The sequence below is a fragment of the Lytechinus variegatus genome, chromosome 2 (assembly GCF_018143015.1).
Source record: "Lytechinus variegatus isolate NC3 chromosome 2, Lvar_3.0, whole genome shotgun sequence".
Lineage (NCBI taxonomy): Eukaryota > Metazoa > Echinodermata > Echinoidea > Temnopleuroida > Toxopneustidae > Lytechinus > Lytechinus variegatus.
Window position 1 is genome coordinate 27,161,009 of NC_054741.1, and position 14,896 is coordinate 27,175,904.

Below are 14,896 nucleotides of genomic sequence, written 5' to 3' on the forward strand. Positions count from 1 at the left end.
ATGCTATTTTTTTCTAGTGAGTTCAGGAGCAAAACAGTTTTTTGACATGCGTTTGTAAATGCGTGAAGTAGAATAAGTTTAATGTCGTTATCGTTGTTTTTTTTTCAATTTGAATATTGTGTGTGTGTGAGAGGGTGTGCGTATGTGTGTATAAACACATTTATTTATACGGGGAATTTTGCAATTTTCGCAGAAAAATTAAAAAATCAAACTATGATGCATAGTGACGGAGACAAAGAGATTAATGATGAGACCAGACAATCGGGATATCAAAATATAAACTAAAACAATCTCCAAAAGGAATAAACATGCTCACTATACCATTTATTACATTTTAGCTTCCCTCACCTCTTTTATTGATATGAAATGAATTTATTATGTTTTTTTAATCTTGATTTAACTATACATTTAGGTCTATCTGCCATATACCTTATAATATAATCTCCCGATAGCATCGTATCATCCATCCCCTATTTCTCTCATCCCCCCCCCCCTCTCTCTCTCTCTGCCTCCGTCTCTATTTCTGTATCTTTTTATTCGTTTTTTATTTCCTATATCTTCCAGTCTCTTTATTCATATTTAAATGTTTCTCTCTCCCTTTTATCTCTGTACAATTCCCTTCTTCCCCTTTCCTAGCCCCTACCTACTTCTCTCGCTCTTGATATTCCTCTCTTTTTTATACCCCCCCCCCCTTTGTCACCTTTCCAACATTTTATATTCTACGTCAATCTCCTGAGCTGCCATCCATCTCCATCTTTTGGTTTTCTTCTTTATCGCCTTGGAGGTAAGATTTTTACTTCGAGATTTTCCTTAAAAACACCAGCAACCGGAAGTGTTAGAAAAGGACAGCAACCCCTCTTCGCTATTGCCATACGACCAACCCACCCCCCCCCCCCCACCAATCACCAATAGCAATTTTTCTTCCAATCTGTACTTAAGTGCTCAATTCTCCATTGTGTGGTAATGGTTGACATTGTCTACATTCTCTTTTTTTTTGGGGGGGTGCAAAACTGCGGCGGTTCAATTGCCCCCATCTATAGGCCAGTGTATTTGACTCACTGCTATTATGAGCTTCTGTGGTTCCTTCATGTGATGACCGATTCGTTACGGGATTGAGGGTTCGAATCGCAGCCGGACAACATGAAAGAAATAAACCCTTTTAATACCCTTTTTACGCAGAAATCGATGAGTATCTGGATGGAGTAAGCCCAAACATTACAATGATAAATGAAATATCCTCATCGCCAATTTCAGTGTAAAAGAAAAATACAGCAATTAATTGAAATCCCCCCCCCCCCCTGTAATTCTTACTTCAGTACTTTTTTTTCATGTTCAGTACTTATTCTTGATGTAAATAATATTATCATTAAAGAAATCGGATTTATCATTACTAGTCGGGCTTTCGGGCTTTTGCGCTTTTGCTGTAGTAGTTTCACTGACACGATCGAAATCACTAATTGCTTTGATATAGTAGCTCTAGAATTTCACTATTTAATAGGAATATGTTTTGCATTATGATTGAATAATAAAAGTGATTGATAACAGAGAAACAGAGCTCACAAGTTGTGGCAAATTCCATAATTGACTGACCATACAGATCGAATAGTTTCATAAAAAAGAATAACACAAATTGAAAAAAAATTGACTGATTGTTTTTTGTAGGTTTTATCGTATTCTTTTATTTCTTTATTTATGCTTTCCTTTTTCCCTTTTTCACTCGTTTCTTTTCGCAGGCCATTTCGATTTCGACTCTCAAAAACTTTCAGCATCTAGGTCAAGACCCGAAAGAGTTCTCCTTTATTTTGGTTGGTTTGTACTTTTCCGATGCCATCTGCTTTTGTGGGTTCGCCAAGTTTCAACAGTTGATCGTCACCTCGCCCGGCCACGCTTAGTTTCTCCTCTCGACTCGAATATCGCTCAGAGTGTCTTGGGCTTGTTGTCAGTGACCGGCTACTAAGTGCGACTTGTCTTTCAACTTGGTGGATTAAGACCGTCTGTGACTTAGCTAAGATGAAACCAGGGCGATGAGACCGGGCCAGGTTGACCTCCCAGAGAAAAAAAGGAGAAATTTAGAAGTGAAAAAGGGGGCCATATTCGTCATCACGGGAACAATCGTATACAAGAGATTGCCATGACGAATATGATGCTAACATACTTGGGATTCTTGACAGCTAAGGAATATGTGTCATCATTGGCGTCATTTTATGTCATAAATACTAGAATGAATGTGAATTCAATGCTGTACTATTCAAAATAAATAAATATATACTTCTGCATGTGTATTGATCATTAAGCATGTTAAGAGTAAACTATTTGAATAGATTACTGTGGAATAAGAATATCCAAATTAATCGAAATTATTTGCTATCTTCATCAACTTGGCCTACGTGCATCTTCCTTTCAAGCGCAATGCGTGTCACAAGAAGGGAAAGCCATATCCTTACAACATAAATCATTCGTGTTATTCATTTTCTATATTTTGCAACTTACAGTAAAGGATAAATGTTCTTGCTAGTTGTAAATTGCTATTCTCTTTGTTTTTGTATACAAAGTGATCTAAATACAGACACTAACTAATACATTGGAAATATTATGGTGTTAAAGGGGAAATTCGCCCTGAAAACTTTATTGTCGAAATAGCAAAAAAAATGATGTTAAAAAATATTGGTGAAGGTTTGAGGAAAATCCATCAAAGATTGAAAAAGTTATTAGAACTTTAATGTTTTGATTTGTGACCCAACATACAAGCACTTTTACATGTATCGTGAATTCGACAAATCAACAAAATTTCATTTTCTAAAAAAAAGTGAAAATGGGTTTCAGCATACTTTTAGTATCATATAAACAGACAAATTATTTCACACCCGCTCGTGAAGAAGATTTTTTATCATCGTGAACTATAAAAAAAAATGAAATTTATGCATTTTATATTATCTAACATTTGGGGTAGCTGCTCGTACGTGACGTCACAAATGTAAAACTTAAATTTCTAATGAAAAAAATTAATTATCTTAATGGATGTTCCCTTAACCTACACCAATATCTTGTAATAATTTTTAATGCTATTTTTTACAATAAACTTTTCGTCATGGTGAACTTTAATACCCTTTTAAAAACAACGCCTGTCGGTGTTATGAGGGCACCACATCCATAATGTGTTAACATGCACCACTGACATGATTGAGTATGAATATAACACAAAAGAGTATCAATATAATAACACAATATCACAATTGGGTGTCAAACCGTGGCCTTGGAAAGCTGGGGGTGCTGGCGATGCTTCAGCACCCCAAAGATTTTCCTGATGTGGGGTGCTGCGTGTGTTATACTCCATATGCAGCACCCCCTGGAATTCTGGTAGGTGTGACAAAATGCAGAAATGTAACCAAAACTGATCTACATTTTGTATAGAAACCCCCCTTTTTAATTGCCTGTAAAATTTATCGGGACCAAAGTGACCCTTTTTGTTTTTGCTTGTCAAATTTAGATCAGCACTCCCTGTAACAAAACATGTTTCCCGCGGCCGTGTGTCGAACTAACACCATCGTATTTGCAGTGTAAACCCACTGTGCTTCATCAAACCCTACACACCAACTTGTCTTAGATTTATTAAAATTCCGCAGGGCGCATTAAGAAGTGTGGGGTGACGTGTGTGCGCGTGTGAAGTGTGAGAGTGTATGTGGGGGCTGATCCGAAATGGTTGCTGAACCAAAATTTTAAGATCATTTTCATTTTTTAAAAAACTTTTTTTAACATCGGTACAGTAACAAATGGGGGGGGGGGCTAAATCCCTGTCTCCAATTGATTACATACAGAGTTATCGAATCAATAGTCATTTGAATACGATTTCGTTATCACGATTAGGGAAAATATATGTTCTTATCACTGCTGTTCATCTTTTTTTGTATGTTATTTTGTTTTCTAAAATAAAATATTTTTAGAAAAATATTTGGCACGGCCAAAACGCATTTCCATTAACTCATTTTCCCGCCATATCCTGAATCGTCTGAGACACTCGGGACAATCAAGGAAAAGTGGGACTGTGGATTGATGATTGTCAATTAAAACTCTGTCTGACTTGGCCATGCGATGTAAGGTTCAAGACTTGAAGAAGAGTTTGGGACTCTTCTTGTAGAAGGACCAAGAAAGTTCATGCGAGGTGTCATTGCACTCTCTTGGTTGAGCTTGAGGGAAGAGGATGGTGGATGTGAATGATAGCAAAACAAGTCAGAGATAAACTTAGGCTCGTCCCAGTCGTCCATGATCAATATTTACAAAAACGAAAAATAGCCATTTGGCATTGTATAGGAGGACGATATGAATCAAAAGAACATTTCATCGGGCGTTTTTTTTGTAGCCTTGTGGGATATCCAATTTGATATGTTAAGCTCTGAAACTTTCTCCATTTATAGTAAACACAATGTCACTTCAATTATGAAAATGGTTGTAAAATGAACGTTGAGTCTCTGGCATTATAGTTTTTCAATAATAAATTAACAAGAAATGCAGGAATAACCGACATCTATAAGTAATAATAATTTGTAAGGGAAGTGTTTGGTGCCCAATCGGAAAACAAAATATCGATTTAAAAAATGATATAAAAAAAGAAAGAAAGTAGAAGTCATGTTTTAGAAGATTGATATTAACAAAAGTCGAACGGCTTGATGAAGTCTAAGTGGGCATGAAAGGGTGAAAGATGGAGATGGATTGAGGAGGAAGAGGTGAAGACAGGTTCCCTTAACTTACCTCTCTTTGCACCCATCACTTGTCAAGTCTAGGTCCCGAACCGGGGCAATAAGAGGGGATGCCCCCGGGCTGGGATTCCATCGACCAGCATCCGAACTCCATTTCGGGCTTAGAGCCCTCTGATGACGCGCGGCCTTTCTCCCCTGGGGATCGTACGGAGGGGTGGGGTCGATGGGGAGGGGGTTGGAGCAGATATAGGGAGGACAGGAAGGGGGTGGGAGGGGTAACCACTGGCGGCATCAGAGTTTTTTTTTAAGCGGGAGGGGGACAAGGGTGGATACTTTAAAACAATCTTCATTTTTCTCCTTTTTTGGGGGAGGGGGGGGGCTGGGGACACTGGGAGTATGTAGAATAATACTTTGGATATTATTGTTTAAATTTACAGGAAAGGCTTTATGTGGGGCGGACGACTTTTACTTATTTATTCTATTATTATTTAGTATTACCTGATGAATAAAAAGTAGGAATAAAGTTACTTTTTCCGCTTTATTCGAAACTCCTATTTTATTGTTTTATCATAAGCCTTCATCATTATCATCATCATCATCAACATCATTATCAATGTATTACTATTATTTAAAAACTATTATTAGTATTATTACTACTATCATCATTATTATTGTTATTATTATTATTATTATTATTACCATTGTTATTATTATTATCATTATTATCATTATTATCATTATTATCATTATTATTATTATTATTAGTAGTAGTAGTAGTAGAAGTAGTAGTAGTAGTAGTAGTAGGCCAGTAGTAGTAGTAGTAGTAGTAGTAGTAGTAGTAGTAGTAGTAATATTAGTAGTAGAAGTATTTTTAATAGTTGTAGTAGTAAAAATATATATATAAATTTTCTAAGAAACGATTATTTGATCATATTTTAGATTTGGTAGGCAATGCTAGAAATGGAACCAAAATTTAATTCTGAAAAATGGGAAAAAGTGATTTATTAAAGCAACGCAATTTCGGGCAATTTATGTTTTCTTGGGGGAAGCGTCAGTATACTGATGTACTGTCAAAATGTGTATTATACATTCATTTTAAAGAAATGTAAATACATTTCCTATTTTCCGCAGTGTTTATTATTATTATTATTATCATCATCATCATCATCACTACTATTGTTATTATTATTTTGATTATTATTGTTCTTATTGTTATTATTATTATTTCAAAAGATGATTATTGACATTATTATTATTATTTCAGCGGAATAAAGAACGGTACATATAATTATAAGAAAATAGAGTTCAGTCAAAATTTATTTTAAAAATAAAATGACATGTGACATGGATTAAAAAAATGTTGATCGTGACATTTTTGAATGGTATAGCCACTGCTGCACAACGCTTCATGAAGGAGCCTGGAAACGATTTTTGAAGATGGGACGCCGAATTTAAAATTAAAAATGACAAGCAAAAAAAAAGCTTCCGCTCTAAAATGAAGGTAATTTTGGTCAAATTGCTACATTTAAATATACCAACCTGATTTCCAGGGAGCAAAATATTTAATAAACAAAGAATCCTCAGACAAATCTTAGGGGTTGAGCCCCCCCCCCCCCCCCCCCCCTCTCGCCGAGCACATCTGCTTCCCAAAGTCAACTCTCAACATCTTTACAGGTAGGCATTGTTTAGAACCAAATTCTGAAACAAAAGTGTATGTTTATGATATTTGAATTCAACTTCATTGTAATTATGTTCAGTAGTATTTATCCTTGTCTGATCCTTTACCTATTTTCATTTTCACGAATTATAGAATGCGATTAGAAGCATGGAATATTATTTTACAGATATTGCCTGCCTATATGTCTATTCTAACATTTTATTTCCCCGACGGAATGACATTTTCCCCCAGGCCTTTTATTTTGCCCGAAGCGCACAGTTCTGAGGGAAAATATCAAATGCTAGAATACTGTATAACAAATGTGATCCTTGCTGCTGTGGTCACATGGTGACTATGATATATCACAGATTCCATAATCTATAGAGTAATAAGTGCCAATAAGTTGTAAATATATGTGTGTTGAATATGCTACTACTACTACTACTACTACTATTGTTAATCATCTTCTTTATTTGTATGTATCTCCGTGTTCATATGAATAATAATGCTTCCCGATGGTACATATTTTTCTCTCTATATAGCTTTGGCAATCAAAAAACACGTCAAATAGGCCTATGACTATATAGCTCAGTACAAATTCGCATTTCTGAGTTTTCACCAAGATCGTATGTGCGATCTGTCAACGAAATCACTTGGAGAAATCTTCGGGCCTGTTCTGGTAGGTGGTCAAATCAATCTGTCACAGAACTTTCAGAAAATTGGCATACAATTTCCTTCGCGTGCTATGGTTAATATGAAAAGTGCAAAAGGCGAAGACGCAGACTGAGGGAGAAAGCTAGCATCAAATTGCGAGGGAGACATGCTTGGTAGATAGGTATGCAAGGGGGCAAAGGAGTTCACACAATCTCACGGGTGGAGATGATTAAACCATGGACCTACCAGCAAATTAAACCATGCATCTAAACGAAAAAAAAGTATATTCCACCATTAAACATCACTGTCGAATCTAGATAGAAAGGTTGTATGGGTTCTAGAGGATGTGGGAAGACATACCGACATGATGGAAGGCAGAACAAACACCTACAAGTTTTAATATCCTGAATGTGTTAAGAACATGAAAAATGAAAACGAAGATATTAACATAAGGATTCGGAATTAATGCACCACCCCCTTGAAATGGATTGAACCTAATTCAAGATGATAATGAGTGAACATTTGGAAGTTCAGAAGTTTGTTTGTTTTATATGACGATGTCTCTGCTGATCTTACCAAAAGGTTATCAATTTCTTTCTAACTATCCGATCAGGATGGGCGATGTATAGATATATACCCACCAACCCTACTCGTTTTCTGTCCGCAGCTTCATATAATAACCAACCTTAATAGTTTTTCAGAGAGTGCTTTCCAATAAAGCTGAGCAAAAAGTTATTCTAAAATATGGAACAGATAAATAACTGTCAAAATAACTGAAGCAAATGTAACACGCACTGTAAGATCACATAAATCCATTATGTTGTACTCTTGAAAAGAAATATCTTAATTGTAAACAAATTAGTCCATACATCAATGAGTCAATTTTAACCACAGTCAAAAGTTTGACAGCAATTATCTGCTGCATCTAATGAAAATAGACGTGGAGTTATACATTTGTCCATTCAATTAGGGAAATATAAATAGTTGACTAGACTTTGGGAAGATTGTAATTGATGGCGTCACCATGCGATCAGAAGTGCACCTCACTTGGGTTCATTTGAAAAATTAAAAGGGATCATACGAGAAGAAAAGGAGCGAGTATAGAAATTAACGGGAAATATCGAACTCGTGAAGAAAATGAAAAAGGGGTATATAAGGAAGCTAGCAGAAATGTGGATGTAGCAAGAGAGAGAAGAAGAAAGGAAACGCACAGAATGAGAGATAGAAAAAAATCAAAGACGTTATGCAGACAGTCAGATCTACCCCCATAACCACACCCCACACTCTTCCACACACACCCACCCATCCTCACACTCATAAGTATACCTCCAAACCCACTCTCCCTCTCACACACATCATCCTTACCCAAGCCCACACTCACATTGGCTCACCCTCACACTTTATCATCTACATCCATATCCACGCCCACACCCAGTCAATCTCACACGCACACACACACCCACACACACACGCATACACACCAGGCCGCAGCACACCTCAAACACATTGGGCAGGTAGATAGGAAAGGCTATAACCATGATAACAGACTCTTCAGAATAAAATACCTGGAAACAGAATGTATATTCTTAAATCCTGTATAAAGTAAGCACGTGTGTGTGTGTGTGTGTGTGTGTGTGTGAGAGAGAGAGTGTGTAGACAAACTATAACAGAAAAATATAATGTACAATCTAAAAGGCAATAAAAAGTGTATAAAGAAGAGAAAATGTGCACTGATATGATATCATGATAGAAAATAAAAAGAGGATAATTTGAGGAATGGGGAAAGAAGAGAAAGAGAGAGTGGATTTGGTTGGCAAATCGAGATAGAAAGTGAAAAGTATACGGTATCAGAGAGAGAAATTATAATGAGGACATAACCGAAAGATTTTCACGTTTTTATGCTATGGGGGACGGTTGTCGACCATCCGTCGTCTTCATCAATTTTACCGTCTTCCGCCCCTAAAATTTGAATGCGTTCATGTCCGTCTGAATGGGTATCCCAGAGCTAGACTCCACAAAAGAGCTCTTGCACTTTTCAAAATATGAAGGGAAAATTGGAAAATATGGGAACAAAATGAAAGACAATAACGAAGAGAGAAAGCAGTGAAGAATTGATGTATCACGCAAAAAACAATTCCGGGGGTTTCAAATGGAATGCTTCTTTTTCTACAAACCTCTCAGAAAATAAATGCAAATAATTTTCTTTCAGTAGAAAGAAAGAAAATATCGCTGTAATATCATGAAGCAGTAGAAATAAATCAACAAACAAAAATTTACTAGCTTACGGTATATTCGACATTAAACATGTTAAAGTCTGCATCGTTGAGAATTATAGTATTCTTGGCTAAGATTTGATATGTAAAAGTAATTTTAATCATGTGAATTAAATAATTCGAGGATTTAATTTTTTTTTTTAATTTTCAACAGATGAAAAAATGAAACATAAAGCTTCGAAGCGTGAAAAATAAGAAAATACAAAGCCTTGCTGCGCGGTTAGCTAAATCACTTGATCGCGAGGTCGAACGCGCACCCCCATCGTCGGTCGTCTGCTCAAGACGAATTTCATCAAATCAGAAATTCCAATTTAAGGATGCGGATTACCAAGGTAATGATGAGAGTGATAAACATGCAGTGTCATTCCCCATATCTCCTGTCATCGAGAAACCAATACTGGCTCTTGTTGACAAACAGCTAATGCGATCTAGCTCGAATAGAACCAATCCTAGTCTCCATCAATCATACGTTTTCTCTCATTTTGAAATATCACTTTATCATAGCAAGTGAAAACACTAACAACTTACATGTAATTCAATCATTATAATACTAGTTTCTACAGCCATGATTATCACAAATATAATGAGGACAATATCTTCTATTTTTCAAACAAGAATAGAGAAAACGGTGGGCTTCATCAACGAAGGTGTATGGTTTTAGACTGCATAAATAAAAAGAGGACTTTAATTATGTTTGCAAGCGTAATTAAACAAATGCTTCACTCATCGGGCGAAAATCTCGAGATCTGCAAACCAGACATCTCAAAATATGCTTACGTGTAATACCGCATCAGTTAAATTCCCATGTTCTCCTTTCAGACACAAGCAATTTCTATCTCATTTTCAACCTGTAATTACATCACACAATTCAAAGGGTAATTCTAAATGTGCTTCATGGCTACCTGAAGAATGCTTTATAATAAAACTAGATAATCACCATTCATTATTTCATCTGCCATTCATGAATACGTCTGTTAAGATTATTATTCATTTTTACATTTTTGTAAGTCTACGAGTAAAAAGAGAATTACTGTTATAATACTGCTTTGGGATGCTCTCTAATATGATTGTATTCTAGGTGTTATATGTAAAACATATATTCAAAATCGATTAGTCATAAAGATGACTACTATAATTACGAATAACGTGATATGAATACATGTCTGCATATATTATCTAGATATTTGAGATATTTTAATTGCGTACAAAATTAATCATAAAAATAAAAAATAAAATCAAAATTGATTTTTATCGTATGTTTTGTCGTATTAACAATGTCCGCACAGCCCGGTTAGCTCAGTCGGTAGAGCATGAGACTCTTAATCTCAGGGTCGTGGGTTCGAGCCCCACATTGGGCGCACATCCTTTTGATTTTGAATATATGACCTTTGGAGGAATACCTGAAAACTGGGATCAAATGCTACAAAAGGTTTTATTTTCAACTTTCGGTCATACACATATCGCATATTCTATTTTCAAAATAATTCTGTGTGTTTTCTGTTCATATTTTGTCAAAATTTCTGAATAAATTGTTTTCAATTAACTTGCTTAGCAACCATATTTTGGCCTTAAATTTAGAATCCCTTCAATTTGCATATTATAAACGAAAACGCAAGTAATCATATTTACAACATCAATACTTAAATGATAATTGTTTTTCTAATTTTTGTTTGAATAGTAAACAACACGAATCATAAACAAATCGTTAAGATAAAAATCAATTTAAAATGGATTTTTATCGTTATTAACAATCATCGCGCAGCCCGGTTAGCTCAGTCGGTAGAGCATGAGACTCTTAATCTCAGGGTCGTGGGTTCGAGCCCCACATTGGGCGCACATTATTTTATTTTTTTTATACATTACCCTTGGAAGAATACCTGAAAATTGGGATCAAAATGGTACAAATTTAAGTTTATTTTCACCTCAAAGTCATGCATATATCGTTATTCTGTATTTTTAATAATTCTTTTTGATTTGGGTCCTTATCTTGTACTAAAAAATATCCTCCCTTTGATTGTTATACAATAAACTCAAATTCATTTGTTCCAAATCTCATTTATTCGAAAATACAAGAAAATACAATTGACTTATCACAAAATTATATGATTGGTCACAGGAAACATAAGTGAATGTCAGGCGAATAGTTTGTAGTTAGCTTGTCCTGTTTAAGTGAGAATGAATCTGTTTTGACCTTTTTATTATAGTAAAAAGGTGAAAAGGTATTGATCTATTATCATACATATATTTAACGACATATGTTGGCTTTTTGTGGTAAGCCTACAAGTAAATGGATTTGTAATGAAAAATAAGAATTAATATTGTTTTTATATATTCTTTTGCGATGCTCCCGAATTCAAATTTATTCCAGGTGTTATTCATTAGGTGTATTCATAAACACGATAAAGATTAAGAATATTGTGGTAAATAAATTCATATTTTATAATATAAGTATTTAGAGAGTAACTGTTCTTTCTAAATTTTGTTAGAATAGTACATGACATGACTAGATAAAAGTCTATTAAATTGATTTTTATCGTTGATAGCAGTCTCCGCACTGCCCGGTTAGCTCAGTCGGTAGAGCATGAGACTCTTAATCTCAGGGTCGTGGGTTCGAGCCCCACATTGGGCGTACATCCTTTTGCTTTTTTATACATGACCTTTGAAAAATACCTGAAATTTGAAATCAAATGCTACAATATGGTCTATTTTTCAACTTTTGGTCATATCGCTATTCTATCTCTATAAATAACTCTGTTTGATTTTGGTCCATATTTTGTCCTCAAATTTAGCATCCCTTTGATTTGTATACAACAAACTCAAATTTATTTGTTCCAAATCTCATTATTCGAGTACAAGAAGTTACTGTCGACTTTTCAGAGACTTCTGCATGATGCTCAGTCAAAGGGAGCATAACTGAATGTCAAATAGAAAGTTTGTATTTAGCTTGCCCTTTTTAATAATATTCAGTATATTATTCAGCATAACTAAAGTGAAAATGACCTGCTGTTTTAAGGGTTTAAACTTTGATCAATATAGTAAAAAAGTTAAAAAGGTTTTAGTCAAATATCGTTTTTATTTAACAGCATATGTTGGCTTTTATAGTAGGCCTACGAGTAAACCGATTTGTACAAAAAAAAGAAACTGTTTTTATACTTTTTAGAGAGATGCTTCGAGTGCTGTTTATAAAGTATATATATTGTACTCATAAAGATAAAGAGTATTATGAAAATTGATGTTAGGAATCAAATAAAGTACAATTCTTCAAATTTTGCAATATAGGTATTTCGAGAATAATTGTTTTTCTAAAGTTTGTCTGGATAATGAACAACATGAATCATAAACAAATCGTTGTAAGATAAGAATCAAATTTAAATTTGTTTTTACCGTTATTGACAATCATTGCGCAGCCCGGTTAGCTCAGTCGGTAGAGCATGAGACTCTTAATCTCAGGGTCGTGGGTTCGAGCCCCACATTGGGCGCACATTATTTTATTTTTTTATACATTACCCTTGGAAGAATACCTGAAAATTGGGATCAAAATGGTACAAATTTAAGTTTATTTTCACCTCAAAGTCATGCACATATCGTTATTCTGTATTTTTGATAATTCTTTTTGATTTGGGTCCTTATCTTGTACTAAAAAATATCCTCCCTTTGATTTTTATACAATAAACGCAAATTCATTTGTTCCAAATCTCATTTATTCGAAAATACAAAAAAATACTATTGACTTATCACAAAATTATATGATTGGTCAGAGGAAACATAAGTGAATGTCAGACGAATAGTTTGTAGTTAGCTTGTCCTGTTTAAGTGAGAATGAATCTGTTTTGACCTTTTTATTATAGTGAAAAGGTGAAAAGGTATTGATCTATTATCATACATATTTAACGACATATGTTGGCTTTTTGTGGTAAGCCTACAAGTAAACGGATTTGTAATGAAAAATAAGAATTAATATTGTTTTTATATATTCTTTTGCGATGCTCCCGAATTCAAATTTATTCCAGGTGTTATTCATTAGGTGTATTCATAAACACGATAAAGATTAAGAATATTGTGGTAAATAAATTCATATTTTACAATATAAGTATTTAGAGAGTAACTGTTCTTTCTAAATTTTGTTTGAATAGTACATGACATGACTAGATAAAAGTCATATTAAATTGATTTTTATCGTTGCTAGCAGTCTCCGCACTGCCCGGTTAGCTCAGTCGGTAGAGCATGAGACTCTTAATCTCAGGGTCGTGGGTTCGAGCCCCACATTGGGCGTACATCCTTTTGATTTTTTATACATGACCTTTGAAAAATACCTGAAAATTGAAATCAAATGCTACAATATGGTCTATTTTTCAACTTTTGGCCATACATTTATCGCTATTCTATCTCTATAAATAACTCTGTTTGATTTTGGTCCATATTTTGTCCTCAAATTTAGCATCCCTTTGATTTGTATACAACAAACTCAAATTTATTTGTTCCAAATCTCATTATTCGAGTACAAGAAGTTACTGTTGACTTTTCAGAGACTTCTGCATGATGCTCAGTCAAAGGGAGCATAACTGAATGTCAAATGGAAAGTTTGTATTTAGCTTGCCCTTTTTTAATAATATTCAGTATATTATTCAGCATAACTAAAGTGAAAATGACCTGCTGTTTTAAGGGTTTAAACTTTGATCATTATAGTAAAAAAGTTAAAAAGGTTTTAGTCAAATATCGTTTTTATTTAACAGCATATGTTGGCTTTTATGGTAGGCCTACGAGTAAACGGATTTGTAATAAAAAAAAGAAACTGTTTTTATACTTTTCAGAGAGATGCTCCCGAGTTAAATCGAGTGCTGTTTATAAAGTAAAATTTAGAAAGAACAGTTACTCTCTAAATATTCATATTTTACAATATAAGTATTTAGAGAGTAACTGTTCTTTCTAAATTTTGTTTGAAACGTACATGATATGACTAGATAAAAGTCGTATTAAATTGATTTTTATCGTTGACAGCAGTCTCCGCACTGCCCGGTTAGCTCAGTCGGTAGAGCATGAGACTCTTAATCTCAGGGTCGTGGGTTCGAGCCCCACATTGGGCGTACATCCTTTTGATTTTTTATACATGACCTTTGAAAAATACCTGAAAATTGAAATCAAATGCTACAATATGGTCTATTTTTCAACTTTTGGCCATACATTTATCGCTATTCTATCTCTATAAATAACTCTGTTTGATTTTGGTCCATATTTTGTCCTCAAATTTAGCATCTCTTTGATTTGTATACAACAAACTCAAATTTATTTGTTCCAAATCTCATTATTCGAGTACAAGAAGTTACTGTTGACTTTTCAGAGACTTCTGCATGATGCTCAGTCAAAGGGAGCATAACTGAATGTCAAATGGAAAGTTTGTATTTAGCTTGCCCTTTTTTAATAATATTCAGCATAACTAAAGTGAAAATGACCTGCTGTTTTAAGGGTTTAAACTTTGATCATTATAGTAAAAAAGTTAAAAAGGTTTTAGTCAAATATCGTTTTTATTTAACAGCATATGTTGGCTTTTATGGTAGGCCTACGAGTAAACGGATTTGTAATAAAAAAAGAAACTGTTTTTATACTTTTCAGAGAGATGC

At 34.5% G+C, this 14,896-nt stretch overlaps 6 non-coding genes across 6 annotated transcripts; all 6 read left to right on the top strand.

The window, feature by feature from the left end:
- The first annotated feature begins 10,563 nt into the window (after nt 1-10,563).
- TRNAK-CUU lies at nt 10,564-10,636 on the top strand. Its single transcript has one exon. It is a non-coding gene; the product is annotated as a tRNA-Lys (tRNA).
- A 403-nt stretch (nt 10,637-11,039) lies between these two features.
- TRNAK-CUU lies at nt 11,040-11,112 on the top strand. The gene has a single exon. It is a non-coding gene; the product is annotated as a tRNA-Lys (tRNA).
- A 722-nt stretch (nt 11,113-11,834) lies between these two features.
- TRNAK-CUU lies at nt 11,835-11,907 on the top strand. Its single transcript has one exon. It is a non-coding gene; the product is annotated as a tRNA-Lys (tRNA).
- Nucleotides 11,908-12,684: 777 nt separating this feature from the next.
- TRNAK-CUU lies at nt 12,685-12,757 on the top strand. The gene has a single exon. It is a non-coding gene; the product is annotated as a tRNA-Lys (tRNA).
- Nucleotides 12,758-13,477: 720 nt separating this feature from the next.
- On the top strand, nt 13,478-13,550 carry TRNAK-CUU. Its single transcript has one exon. It is a non-coding gene; the product is annotated as a tRNA-Lys (tRNA).
- A 739-nt stretch (nt 13,551-14,289) lies between these two features.
- TRNAK-CUU lies at nt 14,290-14,362 on the top strand. The gene has a single exon. It is a non-coding gene; the product is annotated as a tRNA-Lys (tRNA).
- Nucleotides 14,363-14,896: the final 534 nt, after the last annotated feature.